Source organism: Tamandua tetradactyla, chromosome 14 (genome assembly GCF_023851605.1).
Source record: "Tamandua tetradactyla isolate mTamTet1 chromosome 14, mTamTet1.pri, whole genome shotgun sequence".
Classification (NCBI taxonomy): Eukaryota; Metazoa; Chordata; class Mammalia; order Pilosa; family Myrmecophagidae; genus Tamandua; species Tamandua tetradactyla.
The window spans coordinates 65,735,885-65,749,317 of record NC_135340.1 but is presented as its reverse complement, the minus strand read 5'-3'; positions in this window follow the sequence as shown (position 1 = coordinate 65,749,317).

Here is a 13,433-nt window from a genome sequence, read left to right as displayed (position 1 = left end):
GCTCTGGTTGGGCGAAAGGTGACAAGTATAGCGCATGCGGACATGTGGCGGAGCTGGAGGCCCCCCGAGTCCCCCAGTTTAGTTGGATGGAAGGTTGGAAAGGGCCAGGCCAGGGATGGGGCTAGAGGGCTTGAATGGCAGGATGCAACAGTTTGTAAGTTATCTTATAGGTGACAGGTAGCTACTGGATGATTACGGATAACATAACTTTTATAAATCCCAGATCCATGTGTCTAGTTTCAATATGGAGTTTAAAAAAAAAAAAAAAAAAGAGCCCAATTGACAAAACAGAATTCCAACTCTACTTTCGTCTCTCCAATTTATAATCCCAAGCAACTCCCCTCACATCCCTTTTTGTTCCCTCTCTTCCTCCGAACATTCCACCCCAGAGCCTCGTGTTTACTGTTTGTGCATTTGCCTCCCACTTTCCTCTCTCTTCCTCCTCTCTTCTCACTCTTTATTATCCAGCTTTATTATACAGCAACTTCAATTTTCTGACAAAATTCTTCTCCCTCTCCAGCCTCTCTGCTCCGATCTCTCTATCTCACCAAGCCCGGGAGTTTTGGACAAATGGAAACCCTCCTCGTTGTGGGAGTGGGGGATGGGCAGGCAGGGAGCAAAAGCTGAGGGGTACAGCATTCTCCAAATCGAGAAGAGAAGGGAGGAGACTGAGAATCTGCAAGTCAAAATGTATTTTATTCCAACACTGTAAAATGGGGTGATGAGGACAAAGCGGGGGTTTTAGGAAAACATCTACAGTTATTAATCTGACCTTAAAATGTTGACTATTCCCGATGATTCTGTTATGAGTCACTTGGAGAGAAGCCGCCACAAATACATGCAAAGTGGTGGTCAGGTAGATGGGACCGTTGTCTTGAGGCTTGTGAGCCAGGGGATGGAAGGACAAATTCCATGAGAGGAGAAGTGTGGGAGGGCGTGGTGAGTTGATAGATTATGTGTCATCAGCAGGGCATGAAGGATGGTGAGTGATCTCTAACAGTGACAAAGCTGGCTAAATTTTTGTGATTTTTCTGAAGCTTCATGAGTCATTAGCCAATCCTTTCCAAAAAAAAAAACTGAAAGCTGCCATGTCTAGGTCTTCTTACAGTAACAAAAAATGAAATGCTTACATGTGTATTTTCATTGAAAAGCGGCAATAGGTGTTTTGTAAGATATCCCTTAATTTGGGCTTCTCTAATGTTCCACTGTCATTAGATTCAGACTATGCACTTTTGGCAGCAATGCCGCATAAAAGCTGCTGAGTTCCCAGTGTCTCATGTCAGCAGGCAGTAGATTTTCATTTGAAAATAAAATATACGTATTTTAGATAGAATGTTTGTTCTGAGGATGAGTCTGCGGAAATGATGCTTAGATATAAAAAGGGAACAAACAGCCCCCAAAGGAACTATAGGAGGAAAAATTGTGAACGGAATTGTTTTCCAAGATGACACCAGAGCCTGGGCCTGTTTTTTTTCTATCTTGAAAAACGCATTTATTTCTGAGTGCATTTAATGCCATTCAGTCTTAAAAACTTTTTAAAAATTACATAACTTAAGAAATCGAAGTCTGTAGTGATAACTTTATAATCCAGTGGTGGCTTTTTTGCCTTTTGTCTCCTGGCAGACTGCTTGGCAGCATTTGATGTCTGCAAGGGCCTTTCCGAAACACCTTCACTCCCTGGCTTTTGGAAACCTGCAGCCCCAGCTTCCTCCCTCCTCTGTAACTGCTCATCTTCAAACCATCCTGAATGGGTTGTTCTCCAGGACTCTGCCCTGGGCCTTCTATTCTTCTCTTTTATCCTTCCCACCTACTCCAGGGACTTCTATCCTTCTCACCTACACAGGCTGGACAACATTGGCATTTTTCATTTCCCCATCCATCTAGCTGCTGAGTCCAAGTAATTCTACCTCCAAAGGTCTCTTAAGTCTCTAGGCCCTCTTCCCCCACCCTACTGCCACAGCCCTGGCTCAAGTCTCACCATCACTTGCCTGGATTGTGACAAAAACCTCCTCACTCATCTCCCTGGACCTGTTCACTTGCCTTTACAAATTATCCCTCAAGATGTCACCAGAAACCCCTTCCTGAAAGATGAGCCATGTCATTCCTCTGCTCAAAACCAAAATTCAGATTTCCCAAAGGTCAGTCTGCAAGACACCTGTTCTGTGGAATGTTAATGGCTAACAGACAAAATGTAAAAAATGGGGAAATCAATGCCCAGATAAGTTTGACTTATTGAGAAACATTAGGTTAGACAAAGTTCATCAGGTTTCTTTACTGCATATGCTAAGGGGCACTTTGACACTCCAAGAAAGAAATGTGCAACATTTCTCAAACTTACTTACAGAACTCTTTTGATTTTTCACAGAGATTCATACTTCAGGAAATGCTGCTTTAAAGTTCTAAAATCTCTAACCTAGTTCTTAAGTTCACTCTCTTTATCCAGGCCAGTGGTTCTCAATCAGTGGCAATTTTGTCCCCAGAGGACATCTGGCAATACCTGGGGACATTTTTGGTTGTCACAATTGGGAAGGTACCACTGGCATCTACTTGATAGAGTCTGAGGATGCTACTAAAAGCCTACAATGCCTAGGACAGACCACCACAACAAGGAATTATCCATCCCAAAATGTCACAGTGCCGAGGTAGAGAAACCTTCCCCTAGACATTTTACATATTTTATCACACAGAGCCCAAAAGGTCCAGAAGAAATCCACAGTTTCTTGGAATAAGAAGCATGCCCGAAAACTTCTGTTTTAATACCTAAACGAGCAGGAAAGGTAGTAGACAACAAGTACTCAGAGATATTGGGCTTTTGGTGCTCAGAGATACTGGGCCTAAGCTATTTTTGGAGGGTGTCCAGCCCAAAGAAGTCTGACCATCGAAAAAGAATTCAGTTTCGTAGGACCTGAGGAACAATATATGGGGGCAGAATGGAAATTCCTCTCGAAAAAGCACCAACCCTTTTTGGTTTCCTAGCAACATAATTTTCCTGATATTTGAATTTGCAGCATCCCTACACCTATTTTAAATCAAGGCAACAAAAGAATTTTTTTTTTAATGATATAACAGAAACAGAACCTCTCAGGGAAGGAAGACAACCTGAAGGACATCTGGTCCACCCCCAGCCCACCCCTTCCAGTGCATGTGAGATGTCACAATCACAATGGTCCCGCTCCTTTCTTTCTTTCCAGATTGTTCTCTTAGGAAGTTCTCTCTCCCAAGGATTGTACTCTCTGCTTGTTGCCTCTAATCTAGCCCACTGGGATAGTGCAGGGAAGGAAGCAGATATGGAGAGGACATGGGGGAATGGAAACTACTCTTCAATGAGTGCTTACAGAGTCCCAGGCACATTATTTCTAATCCTTGGACAATCTCTCATAGCAACCTCAGCTGATGACCATACACTGCCACCCTGCCCCTGCCTGTTGTCTCTCTTCCAGCTGAAACATCCCAAGATTTGTTTCCACATGGAAATATTTCTTTGGCACCCTTGTCTGTTCATTCATTCATTCACTCAGCATGCATTTACTGAGCACCTTTGATGTGCCAGGCTTGTGCCAGACACTGGGGAGACAATGGTGGACGAAGTGGCCTCTCAGGACAGATCAGAGCTGCCACATATGTCAGCAAGGAAACTTTCAAGCTGGGTAGCTATTGTTATTATCTGAAGTAAAACATTCCCAGGCCAGCACCCAGCCTCCTAAGTCAGGGACGTGTCCCAGAGGAAGTAGTGTCTAAGTCAGGTGGCTAAGTTGCCCAGGTGATGGGGAGACAGCGAGTACAACAGACAGAGGGAGCAGCGTGTGAGGATACCACGGATGCACTCATGGGTCCACAGGGCTGGTGGGCCCTGCAGGTCAGTGAAGGATCAGGGTCTTTAGCCAAAGGACAGTGAGGAGCCACTGAAGCTAGGGAACAGCAAGATATGATTCAGATTTTAGAAAGCCAGTCGGGAAGGCTATGTGGAGAACAGAAGGACCAGGAGCACGGTGGTGGAGGGCTGGGGGGCTTAGCTACCCCCATAATCCCCATCAACTCACCTCCAAAAATCATCTCAAGTCAACAGAGAAGCAAATTGAAAACAGCGTGTTTGCTGTGCCCCTGCAATAGAAAATAATCCCCCAGGCCCAGCCCTCTCATAATAATTAGCAGATTATTCCCTAAGCCCCCTGTTATGGGTTGGATTGTGTCCCCATAAAAGATATGTTATGGTACTAATCCATAGCACCTCAAAATATGACATTATTTGGAAACAGGGTCATTGTAGATGTAAGGAGTTTAAAATAGGACATGCTAGAGAAAGGTGGGTCTTAATCTAATATGACTGATATTCTTAGAAGAAAAAGAAGAGAGCCAGAGGAAAATGCCACATGAAGACAGAAATACACAGGGGAGATGTCCATGCGAAGACAGAGATTGGAGTTATGCAGCCACAAGCCACAGAATGCTGGCAGCCCCCAGGAGCTGGGAGGAGGGAAGGAAGGTTTCTTCACTAGAGCCGCTGGAGAGAGCATGGCCCTGCTGATGCCTTCCTTTCTGATTTCTGGCCTCCAGAACTGTGAAAGAATACACTTCTATCATTTTCTTGGGAAATGAATCCATCCCCCTCTATTGAAATTTGGTATCCAGCCTGGGAAAGATAGGGGCATTTAGATTGCACAGGCCTTGGTACTTGGGTATGAGGTGCAAGAGAGCGGCAGGAGGCAAGGATGACTCTGGTCTCTGACTTGAGCCGTGGGTGAATGGTGGAGCCTTTCAGGAGCCAGGAGAAAGGTGTATGGTTAGTGGGGAGGATGAGATGTTCAGCCGTACCCATGAATAGCTGGAGGCAACTGCAGTTAGTTCAAGGACAGGGAAAAGAACTTGGAACCCCAGGAGTAATCAGGCGGTGAGGAGCTGACAGAAAGGAAAAAGGATGAGCACAATAATGGAGGGAAAACTCCAGCGACCCCACGAAATGTCTGCAAACCTCACAGAACACTTGCCATGATGGGTGTCCCATGGAAACTGTATTGTGGCTGACATCTGCATCAGGGAGATGTGCAAGAAAATGGGATGCAGGAACCAGAAGCTGTGGGACCACAAGGGCTATGTCAAGTGGTGGAAATAGGCTGGGGAAAGAATTTCAACTAGATTGCAAGGAGCAGGACACCCCTAATTCACATCTGGGTTACATGCATCCTGGATTTTGGTGCAAGATTTCACTTGCAGAAATGGCTCCATTGCCCTACCATCCACTCCTTCCCCTCCCCCTCCCCCCAAATTTTGAAGACAACTTTATAGAAGGGTACTGTGCTGGTCAGGGTTCTCTAGGGAAATAGAACCAACAGGCGATATTAGTAAATATTACGAGATTTTATAAAAGTATCTCACGCAACTGTGGGGACGCACGAGTCCAAATTCTGTAGGGCACGCTGCAAGCTGGGAACTCCAGTGAAAGTCTCAGATGAATTCCCCAGGAGAAGTTGGCTGGCTGAAGTAGAGAGGAAAATTCTCTCTTCTGACTGTTGGAGTCAATACTTTTCCTTTTAAAGCCTTCAACTGATTGGATGATATGTCTCTCATTGCTGACGATATTCTCCTTAGTTGATAGTAGATGTAATCAGCCATAAAGGCAATCAACTTACTGACATTTTAAGTTCATGAACTGCCCTTTCATGCAGTAGAAGGCCAGTGTTTACTTGACCAGACAACTGAGCACCAATGCCAAGCTGATGCATGAACCTAACCATCACAGGCAAAGGAAACCCAAAGGTGGAATTTTAGATACTGGGGCAGAGTACTGGGACCACACTTAGTGGCATTTGGGCACCTGGAATATCAAAAGCCCCACAGGCAGCTGATTCCTCCCTTGCACCCTGTGGGTGCCCCAGGAGAGAATGGTTTCCCAGCAGTGTCCTGTGGATCATGTTCTGGGGACCCCTGGACCGTCACCTGACTTGTCAGGGAGTGTCACCAATTCTCCCTGGGATGAGGCATGAGAAGGTGGAGAGACCTGAGTGAAAACAAATTATACTCTTCTGAGATGTTTCTAGGGGAACTGAACAGTTCTACGTTTTTGTCATTGCTCCTGGAAAAATGGGTGTTGACTTTCCCTATGAGTTTTACATCTGGAGACTGAAAGAACTGTTATTGCACAGGGGATTCCTAATCTGGAAATACCTAAAAAAAAATCTTGCAAGATAAATGTGGATATTAAATTAAAAAATGTTTACCAAAAAATAATTTGCATTTTGAATGTCACATGAAAAGAACTGCATATCTTTTACACTTTCATTTCAGGCTCAACTTGGTGAAATAGCTCTATCTTTATTTAATTTTGTTTTGTTTTAAGTACAGCACTAAGCAAGAAGAGGCCAATGTTGTGCCTCCTGGCAGATTTTGGGGGTACTTGTCTCACCACACCCAACACACACACCCCAATCTAGCTATCTGACTCCTTTAGGCTGAGAGGGTCTCATTGCATTGTAAGTCCTGAGACGGTACCTCACAGGTAGCAGATACTCAGTAAGAACTTGCAGACCTGAAGGGAATTATTGGGGAAAGATGCAGCACAGGCCTTTCCTCAGGAAGACAGGACCACAGGGGAGCCATCTCAAGAGGTCATTTGGTCTCCTGTCCAGAACCTTTTTCTAAATGTATTCAGCTGTTACTGTTTTGAGCCCACCCATGTGTTCAAAACACAGGTCCTGGGAAAATGTGGGTTGTAACCAAAACTTTACAACTTACCAGCTGTTTTTACCCCGGGTAAATGACTTAGCCTTTCTTAGCCTCCACTTCCTCATCTGTAAAATGGGAATAATATGTAGTGATTCCTATCTCATTGGGGAGTTGGGAAGATTAAATGAAATTTTGACACATCCAAAGCAGTGTACCCAGCACATACCAAATGCTCAATGAATTCCCCAAGGACAGGAAAAGCTTAACCCGGGTGTGCCCTGGCCAAACTAGTTCCTTTCCCCTCCAGCGACTCCATGCAAACAAGCCAAACTTCAGGAATGGGGTGGGAGGATGGTTGAGGGAGGCGGGGAAGAAGGGGGTGTGGAAGCTGGGTCGGGGCAGGGCTGGGGTGAGGAGAACTAGCCTGCTGTCCTGGATCCAAGGGGGTGTCCAGGGCAGGAGTCTGTAGTAGGGAAGGTACTTGCCACTGCAGAGGGGTGGACAAAGTTACAGTTCTAAGGGAATTGGCAGGTGATTTCCAGAGCCTCGTCTAGGTATACTGGGGCTCTGGATGGAGGCCCTTTGCCCTCCAGGAGAGAGGCTCCTGCTCGGCAGGTGCTTGTGTGCCGGGGTCTACCAGGATTTATTCCAAGTCTTCCAGGCACTTGGACCGGGGAATGGAGAGTAACTGTTTCTACGACCTCCCTGACTCCTCACTCATCAGCCTCCCGAGTCTCCACCCAGCCACCCAGCCCTCCTTGCTGTTCCTCAAACATACCAAGCATGCCGCTGCTCCCTCTGTCTGGAAGCTCTTCCCCCCTAGTAGCTGGGTCACCCACTGTTTCCAGCTCTCTGCCAATTGCCACCTTATCCCAGAGAACTCCCCTGTCTACCCTGTATAAGATATCACACACATCTTTCTCCATCCCTGTCACTCTGCAGCTCCCTTATCCTGCTTGGTTTTTCTTCACAGCCTTCATCACCATTTGTTTATTGGTGAATTTGTTATTGTGTTTATCTCCTATACCCTAGTTCACTCTAGGAGCCCCAAAGCCTAGCCATATACCTGATACCTGAGCACAAAGGTGCACAATAAATATTTATTGAATGAGTGAATGAACTGGCAAACCCTACCTACTGGTAGAGGAAGGACACTAACTTTCTGAATTGCTCCAGAACTGGCCAGGACTGAACAAGGATCTTATAAATTTCATGTATAGCAGGCCAGCCTGGAGGGGGCAGGAGTGGTTGCTGAGGTTAGAGAAGGCAGCAGCTCACCTGGCTCCTCTATACCTGCTTCAAACTATCCACCCAGGGATATTTTTATGAGACTCTTGTATAATGAAAACTTACTTTTGATTCAGTGGCATGAATCACTAATGGTGGAACTTCAGGAGTCATGGCCCAAAGGGGAAAAGGTGTTGAGCCGTTTCGTTCATCTCAAATCACATTTCTTCATGCCCACTTATAAGGCAACCTCTAATAGTAATCAGAAAGTCATTCATGGGGCGGGCCACAGTGGCTCAGAGGCAGAGTTCCTGCCTGCCATGCCAGAGACCCGGGTTCGATTCCTGGCGTCTGCCCATGCAAAAAAAAAAAAAAATTCATTCATACAGGCAAGTCATTCGGGAAACTGGAGAGTTTAAATCATAGTTTCAGTGGCATTATATAAACAAACGACTGCTTGTGTTAGAGTCTGGATGGAGTTCTTGTCCACATGTCAGGGTTTCTTCTCTCTGGTGCTGATTTCTGGTGCCAAGCAGAGGACACAGCAAGCAGGAGATCATCAGAGAGAACAATTCATGACAAGAAATACAAGACTGTCCCAGCCCCACCCAAAAGCCCATGGTAATGATACTTGCTCCATCTGCTCATGTCCGAAACCATTGAGACAAATTATTTTGGTACCCGGAACACTTTTCTCCACTTCTCACCCATCTGTTGGGCGAAATGGCAAATGCCTTTCCCAGGCACAGGCGCGTGTGACAGAAAACTCCCCCGCAGCTGGGGCCAAGAACCGAGCAGCTTTCTCAGGAGCCTACTTGAAGAAAGTGCTATTTTGCAGGAGAGTACGGTGCTGATAATATGGAAGGGGAAAAAAAAGAAAATGAAACAGCACTTACCCCATCCTGAAAGTGTGAGCTCACAGAGCAGGACTGTACAAGGGGTGTGTCCCTGCGCCCTCTCCCACCGCCGGCCTGCCCTGCTTGCTGTGCCCCTGGGCATGGAATCGCTCCTCAGCCAGGAGGCGTTAGAACAAAACCCATCCCTGTGGAAGGCTTTCATGTGCACAGCTGTTCTAGTTTGCTGGCTGCCGGAATGCAATATACCAGAAACGGAACGGCTTTTAAAAGGGGGAATTTAATGAATTGCTAGTTTACAGTTCTAAGGCCGAGAAAATGTCCCAATTACAACAAATCTAAAGAAATGTCCAATCTAAGACATCCATCCAGGGAAAGATACCTTGGTTCAAGAAGGCCGATGAAGTTCAGGGTTTCTCTCTCAAGTGAGACGGCACATGGTGAACACAGTCAGGCCTTCTCTCTTGGCTGGAAGGGCACATGGCAAATACGGCGTCATCTGCTAGCTTTCTCTCCTGGCTTCCTGTTTCATGAAGCTCCCTGGGAGGCGTTTTCCTTCATCTCCAAAAGTCACTGGCTGGTGGACTCTGCTTCGTGGTGCTGCAGCATTCTCTGCTCTCTCTGAATCTCTCTCTCCAAAATGTTTCCTCTTTTATAGGACTTCAGAAAATAATCAAGACCCACTCAAATGGTTGGAGACATGTAGTCACCTAATCCAGTTTCACAACCACTCTTGACTAAATCACATCAACCAGAGAGATGATCTCATTACAGTTTCATATATACCGTATTGAATAGGGATTATTCTACCTTTATGAAATGGGATTTATATTAAAACATGGCTTTTCTTAAGAGACATGCTTCCTTTCCAACCAGCACAACAGCCTTCACTTGAACAGGACGCCATCTACGCTTGGGGAGGTATTTTAACTTAAATGTGCTTCAACGTTGTCATCAACACCCACCGTGACTGGAAAGTGAATGGAGTTTGCATCTCCGCTCGGCCACATGGCTGTGTGACCCTGGACAAGTTTACTAACCATTCTGCGCCTCCGTTTTTTTTTTATTTGCAAAAATGAGGTAAGTGTATGCCCATGAAGTTTTATCAGGATCAAATGAGCTTAATTACAATTGCATACATAAAGGCCCTGGAAAGTGCCTGGGAGATAGCAGTACCTGCTCAATATTACTTTTGCTGCAAAAGTGCCTCATTGTTTTGTTTACTAAAGGATATATTAATTTAAAAGGGATCATCACTTCTTTTAGCTTCTTGTATTTTTGTTTTAGAGAATGTAGAGCTGTTTCATTTTTAATTATAATAAAGTTATATGTTGGAACCAGCTCAGTCTAATAATACTTCCAAACTCTAGAGTAGTTTGAGGGGCATTCATTCCCTCATTAATTCATTTATACCTCACCTGTTCCAAAAATAATTTGAGAGGGCTTACCAAAAATATATATATATACAAAGAGATAAAATTAGTTGTTACAAGTTGGTCACAGAGTTGGTCCTGAGCTTCCTAGAAGTCAAAGCAGAAAAGGAAAGCTGAGCAATGATAAGATGCACAGTGTTTGCAAGACACCAGTCACTTCAAACAAACAGTTTTTCCTGTACTAAGGTCTAAGAGAGCTCTGTCCCATCCTTCCATAATTACTCTATAGAATATCTGCCTCAGAGGGCGGGCCACGTGGCTCAACAGACAGAGTTCTCGCTTGCCATGCTGGAGACCCAGGTTTGATTCCGGTGCCTGCCCATGCAAAAAAAAAAAAAAAAAAAAACTGCCTCGTTTCCTGCCTGTTGGTGCAAACCAGGGCACCATACCTGAAAGCTGCTCAATGAAAGATCCCAGCATGGTGGGTCTCTGCTGGTCTCACATGGTACAGAGATGGAGTTTTACTTACAAGAGGAGTCAATAAAACGTGCTGCCATTCCAGTTAGTATTACTGCATGACAACCCCAAAACTTAAGTCACTCAAAACCACTGTTTTATTTTGCTTACAATTTTGTGGGCCAGAAATGACACAGGGCACAATAGGGGCGGCTCACATCTCTGATCCTTGATGTTTGGAGGCTCACCTAGGGGTGACTCACAAACTAGGGGCGCTGTATCTGGGGCTGTCGACTTAGAGCACTTCCGCAGGGTCCCTCGGTGTGGGCAGGGCTTTCTTACTCCAAGGAGGCCTCGGAGCAGTCAGAATTCTTACATGGTGGCTCAGAGCTCCCAAAGTGAGAGTCCCAGTAAGTCAGACAGAAGCCACATGTCTTTTCTGATCCTAGTCTCAGAAGTATGCAGAGTCCCTAACTATATTTGTTTGGCTTCAAATGAATTGCAAACTCTCCCAGATTCAAGGGGAGGGGACATAGACTCCACTCCTCCATAGGAGATGTGTCAAAGACACATTGTAGAAAAGCATGCAGGATAGAAGATATTGCAGCCATCTTTGGAAAATGCAATCTGCTGGGGGTGCAATGGTGGTTCAGTGGGAGAATTCTCGCCTGCCATGCGGGAGACCTGTGTTCGATTCCTGGCCCATGCACGTCCCAAAAACAAAACACCAAACAAGCCAGGAAACAAACAAAAAATTCAACAAATGGTGCTGCAATAATGGCATACTTACACGGGAAAAGAATGAAATGTGACCCCCAGCATACAAAAAAAAAAAGAATGCTATCTGCTACAACATCTTCTAGGTGATCACCAGTAAACATGATATCTTATAACCAAGCATTTGCTAAGAATTCAGCAGACCTAAGAAGCTTGACAGGTGGCATTCTGGTAGTTGATCCAAATGAGTAAACAGTGGGTTTGAGAGTCACAGTGACCATAAGCCAAATGAATCAACAGAATCTGCATCAGCATGGTCATAGGCATGCACGCATTCAGTGAGACGTGAGACGTGGCATCCATCCCTGAAAATATCCAAATATCTGGAGACTTTAATCAAGTAGTCAAATCATCCGCACACATGAATTTTCACTTTCTTTCCAACTTAGTCTTATAGCTAAAACTCAAGCCAGAGACTATGGCACAGATATAAATAGACCCAGAGCACCATTATATGTAATTTGGAAAGGGTTTCACTGGTGTACATCTGTAAGCAGTTCAGGAACACTTTCAAGCTGTGTTTACATGATATCAAACATCTGGATAACAACTGAAAAAAATAATCAATTTGGACTGGAGAGAAAACAGAAGTACAAATCTCAGTGCATTGGCACATGGAATGCTGAATTCAGAGCTGATCCCCATGCCCCGAGAAAAAGATAACAATGCACAGGAAGGGCCACCGAAATAGCCAAGGGGAGAAATGGGCTTTCCGTGGGAAGGCAGACTTTAGAAAAGAACTCCATTATGCAAACACGGGATGGGAAGGGATGAAATAAAAAACTATTAAAAACATGACGATATGAAAAAGAACCAAAATGCTGGAAGCAGGAGCTTTGAAGTGTGACGGCAATGATTTCTATTCAACTGAAAATCCAATAAATCCTGGCTATCAGGGAAAGGGGCATTCAGAACACTCAAGCTTCCAGATAGCTAAGGAATTATTCCTTTAAGCATCACATTCTATTTCCACTCTTTCAGGTAGAAATCTGTCTAAAATATGGTAGCTATTTCCTAGCTCCTTAGACAGAATGCACAATACCAAGGCCACTGGGAGGGCCCTAGCGGTGCACAGGGATCCCTCACACCCTCAGGTCCCTGCTCCGTGAGCTCTGGTCTCTGCTTTCTCAGAGTTGTTCATTCCTCAGTTCTTCCTTCTTGTGGCCTGTCTTAGAATAGGTTCCCCAGAAGCAAATCTGAGATAAGGATTTGCATGCAAGTTGTTTATTTGGGAGTAACCCAGGAGGCACTGCAGGGAAATGGGGAATGAGACAGGGAGGGGAGGGAGTCTACTACAGGCACATTAATGAGCAATTACCACTGGGGCCCACAGGGGTTCCATCCCTCTGGGACCTCTGCAAGACAGTGTAGACCTGTCTCATAACAGAGGCAGGAACCTAGATTTTATCCACAAATCCTGTCCATCATTCTTTGAGGGCTGCTCCCCTAATTCCCTGGCACCTCCGGAAGCCTGCAGGTGTTTGCAGTGAGTGCAGCGGCCCTGTGGGCAGGTGTGGACAGTGGCTGGGTGCCTGTCTGCAGCAACCCTTCCAGCCCTCCCTTGTGTTTTCACACGTGACAAAATTTTTTGTTGAAGGAGAAACCTAGACTCTAAGTGAGAGCCTAAGAACTCTCCTCTATGGAAAAGATACATTTTTTTGATAGCCTAGAAGACTTTACTTTCTATTTTCTTCTTGTTTCTTGGTTATGTTCTTAAAAGATGCTGTAAGGCAATTGGCAGTAAAAATAAAAAGTTTTCTTACTTAAAAAAACTCAATCAAATTAATGTTGAAGCAACATAAGTCTATTAAACAGCGGGTTGTGTTAGGCAAGCTCTTCTGGAGATGAAAACAGACTTATTCGTGTTACGTCAGGTAATGGGAAATAGCCAGAATTCGTTGGTGTTTAGGTCAGGGCTCCTGTGTGAATAGGTAATCTGAGGCAAAACCCAAGCACACTGGCTTACACACTCTGTAGGGCAGAGCTCAAAGGGGAACTGGGTATGTTGAATGCCAGGCTATGGGCAGAAATTAGATTGATCCCCTCCCTTGCCTTCTGGGAGGAATGGGGCTTGGTCAGGATTGCT